Below are 4,869 nucleotides of genomic sequence, written 5' to 3'. Positions count from 1 at the left end.
GATTTATATAATGCTTCATGTGCTTCACTTATATCTTTTGAGTATGATCTTATAGAATTGCTCTTTGTGCTTCACTTAAATCTTTTGAGCATGGTTTTATAGAATGCTTTGTGTGCTTCACTTATATATTTTGAGCTTGGATATTGGTTAGTCTATATTAATTGTGGAATGATCCATGAACTTCACTTATATCTCTTGGAGTATGAATAATACTATCATCGAAAGTGGGTTTCTAAGAGTGTCATCTTTAGGAAGTAACGATTCCACTATTTTGGAGAGGTCTTGACTTTAGTTAGTAATGATTCCATTATTTCGGAAGAGGTTCCAATTGATTATGAGAACAAAGTTGCTACCTATGATTGTTATTGTGATGACATGTATGCTATAAAGGAATATGTTAACCATGAAACTTTTCATCATCATTTCAATTTTTAATTGGATTGTGCCTCACATGACAGTTATTTTGTTGAGTTTGCTCCCACTATTCTGAATGAGAAGAATTTTGCTTATGTGGAGAGTAGTAAAATTTCTATGCTTGTAGATCATGAAAAAATGATTTATGTGAGGGTTACATTGTTGAATTCATTCATGATGCTACTGAAAATTATGACGAGGGAGGAATATATGCTTATAGGAGTTGCAATAATATCAAGTTTCCTCTCTATGTGCTTAAAGTTTTGAAGTTATACTTGTTTTGCCTTCCTATGCTAGTTGATCCTTGTTCCCATAAGTTGTGTGCTCACAAAATCCCTAGGCATATGAAGTGGGTTAGACTTAAATGTGCTAGCCATATTCTTCATGATGCTCTCTTTATGGTTCAATTCTTATCTTTTATGTGAGCATCATTGAAATCGTCATGCCTAGCTAAAAGGCATTAAAGAAAAGCGCTTGTTGGGAGACAACCCAATATTTACCCTTACTGTTTTTGTGTATTAACATGATTAAGCTACTGTATTAATCATGCTTTATAGCTTTTGTTTCAATAAAGTGCCAAGTAAGACCTTTGGGAAGACTTGGATGAAAGTTAATGTGATCTTGCTGTAAAAACAGAAACTTTTCGCTCACGAGATTAGCTGTCATTTTTTTACAGAAGAGTGATTTTGAGTTGATTATTTTTTCATAAGATTAATAGAAAAATTCCTCACGTACACCAATTTATTTCATTATTTTTGGAGTAGCAGAAGTATAGTTTCTGTTCAGATCATTACAGGCTGTTCTGTTTCTGACAGATTTTGTTTTCATTATAGTTTGCTTGTTTTCTAGTTTCTATGGTTTATATTTCTCAATATAAATTGTAGAAATGATATGGTACAGTAGGCATTGTGTGAGAACAATTATGAATCTTGTCTTTGACAATACCAAAGTGAATGGTTTACTCTTTAACATACTAACCCATCTCACGAAGTTCGTTAAGTTTTGTGTGATTTTTCAAGTTTTGGGTAAGATATTGATATGAGGAGAATAAGGAGTGGAAAGACCCTAAGCTTGGGGATGCCGAGGCACCCCAAGGTAATATTCAAGGAAGACTCAAGCGTCTAAGCTTGGGGATGCCCCGGAAGGCATCCCCTCTTTCGTCTTCAAAACTATCGGTATACCTTACTCGGAGCTATATTTTTATTCGTCACATGATATGTGTTTTGCTTGGAGCGTATTTTCAATTTTACTTGCTGCTTGAATAAAATCATTGGATCTGAAATCTTGAATGAAAAAAGAATCCTCCCATTGCTAGTTAATTATTTGACTACTCAGTGTTCTTCACTTATATCTTTTTGAAATAGTTTGTCATTTACTCACGTGCTTCATGTATATCCTGTGAGTGAATGGTTGAATGAATTGAATATCATAATTCTGAATTTATATATGTTTCATATGCTTATAACATGGGGAGTAATGACTTCACACATAATAAGTATAGGTGGTAAACTTATTGAAAGTTAGCAAACGTAGAATTGGTCACTTGAACAATTCATGAAAGAATATTGAAGGAAGAGAGATTCCACATATAAATGTACTATCTTGGACATCTTTTGTAATTGTGAGCACTCATTAAAATATAACATGCTAAAAGGTTAACGTTGGATAAGGAAGACAACTTAATGGGTTATGTTTTCTATATCCGAAACGTTATATTGTCTTGCATCATCCAACATGTTGAGCTTGCCTCTCCCTCTCATGCTAGCCAAATTATTTGCATCAAGTAGAGATACTACTTGTGCTTCCAAACATTCCTTAACCCAGTTTTGCCATGAGAGTCCACCATACCTACCTATGGATTGAGTAAGATCCTTCAAGTAAGTTGTCATCGGTGCATGCAATAAAAATTGTTCACTAAATATGTAATGATATATTAGTGTGAAGAAAATAAGCTTTATACGAACTTTTGATAGGGCATATCTTTTACTTTTACCTTCTACCCTTATACAAGAGTCATGGTGATCACCACCTTTCCTTTTTACACTTTTTCCTTTGGCAAGCACTTTATGTTGGAGCGATCTGGATATATCCACTTGGATGTAGATTTTCATAAATTATTATTGTTGACATTACCCTTGAGGTAAAAGGTTGGAAGGCGAAACTATAAGCCCCTATCTTTCTCTGTGTCCGATTGAAACTTTGAACCCATAAATATCACATGAGTGTTAGCAATTGTGAAATATTAAATGATAGTTGAGTATGTGGAGTTTGCTGAATCAAAACTCTTACATAGACCCTTCCCAAAAATAAGATGATTTGCAATTGTATGATGACTAAGAGCATGGTTTGTTAGTTTTCAAGGAAGTTTATGATCTATACTTTAACATGTGAATAGCTTGTTACTTGATCATGAGAAGTTTTATGAGTTGAGCTACTGTTATGATATATAATGATGCTAGAAAAAGTGATTGAAACTATCATTGATCAAACTTATGCACTTGCTAGCATTCACACTTCATAAATTATTTCTTTTATCATTTACCTACTCGAGGACGAGCATGAATTAAGCTTGGGGATGCTGATACGTCTCCAATGTATCTATAATTTATGAAGTATTCATGCCATGTTTATAATAGTTTTATATTATTTTGGTATGATTTGATTAGAACTAACCCGAACTGACGTTGTTTTCAGCAGAACTACCGTGGTGTTGTTTTTGTGCAGAAATAAAAGTTCTCGGAATGCGCTGAAAATCAACGGAGATTTTTTCTGGAAAACATAAAAAATGCAGGAATGAAGAGTTACCGGAGGGGAGTCTCGTGGGCCCCACAAGGGTGGAGGGCGCGCCCACTCCCCTGGGGCGCGCTCCCTGCCTCGTGGACTCTCCGTGGGCCCCCCCTGACTTGTTCTTGACGCCAACCTCTCCTATAAATCCCCAAACCTCCAGAAAATAATCTAGATCGGAAGTTCCGCCGCCGCAAACCTCTTTAGCCATGAGAAATCAATCTAGGCCCTCTCTGGCACCCTGCCGGAGGGGGCCATCATCACCGGAGGCCATGGGGAAGGCTCTTGGAGGGGCCATCATCGCCATGGAGGCCAAGGACCAGAGGAAGAACCTCTCCCCATCTAGGGGGGAGGCCATGGAGGAGGAAGCACAAGGGGGGAGAACCTCTCCTCCTCTCTCTCGGTGGCGCCGGAGTGCCATCGGGAGGGGAATCATCGCCACGGTGATCGTCTTCATCAACATCACCATCACTATCACCATCCTCATCTCTTTTACGCGGTCCGCTCTCCCGCACCCCGTTGTAATCTCTACTTGAACATGGTGCTTTATGCCAGATATTATGATCCAATGATGTGTTGCCATCCTATGATGTTTTGAGTAGATACCCTTTGACTTTGGGTTGATTGATGATATAGATTGGTATGAGTTGTATGTTTTATTTTGGTGCTGTCCTATTGTGCCCTTCATGTCGTGCAAGCGTGAGGGATTCCCGCTGTAGGGTGTTGCAGTACATTCATGATTCGCTTATAGTGCGTTGCTTGAGTAACAGAAGCATAAACTCGAATAAGGGGGTTGTTGCGTATGGGATAAAGGGGACTTGATATGTTAATGCTATGGTTGGGGTTTACCTTAATGATCTTTAGTAGTTGCAGATGCTTGCTAGAGTTTCAATTATAAGTGCATATGATCCAAGAAAAAAAAGTATGTTAGCTTATGCCTCTCCCTCATATGAAATTGCAATGGTGATTACCGGTCTTGTTAACAATTGCCTAGGACAATTCCGCACACCGACCCATCATTATTCCACACTCGCTATTTATAATACTTAAGTAATGTATTCTAACTCTATGATAACATCACCTACTTTTATATTTTAGCTCTCCGATATAATGCAAAGTTATCCTCTTCATACCCACAACGTAGTTTTATTTCTCGTTTCTAGTTAGAAGCAAACATTCGGTGTACGTAGAGTCGTATTAGTGACAGATATGACTTGAGAGAATATTGATCTTGCCTTTAGCTCCTTGTGGGTTCGACACTCCATATTTACCACTTCCACCTTTGAGAATTGCTACGATGATTACCTACACCTGGGGATTTTCAGCCGTCCAACCCCCCGCGCATTGGCGACGCCGGTCAGGGGTGCAGCAGGGTCGGCGACAGCACCCAGAACGACGGCGACGACGACGACTACACCGGGTTCTACAGGCTCCTCGGCATGTAGAAGGCGGGCGGCGGCGGTGGCTAGGCGTAGTCTTTTTTGTTTGTGTTTTCATTTGTGTTTTTAGTTTTTTTTGTAAAATATCAATGAAATCACCTAGTTTGGACGTGTTTTAGCCGATTTCATGTTTCAAAAAATGGAGTCTGGGGGCGACCGGGGGCGGTGGCTGGGAACCCGACCGGCCCCAGGCACGTCGAGATTATCGCCGGTTCGCCCCCAAGCGGCGATA

The sequence above is a fragment of the Triticum dicoccoides genome, chromosome 3B, assembly GCF_002162155.2.
Source record: "Triticum dicoccoides isolate Atlit2015 ecotype Zavitan chromosome 3B, WEW_v2.0, whole genome shotgun sequence".
Taxonomy (NCBI): Eukaryota; Viridiplantae; Streptophyta; class Magnoliopsida; order Poales; family Poaceae; genus Triticum; species Triticum dicoccoides.
The sequence above is the reverse complement of the archived record's forward strand: the minus strand, read 5'-3'. Positions refer to the sequence as shown.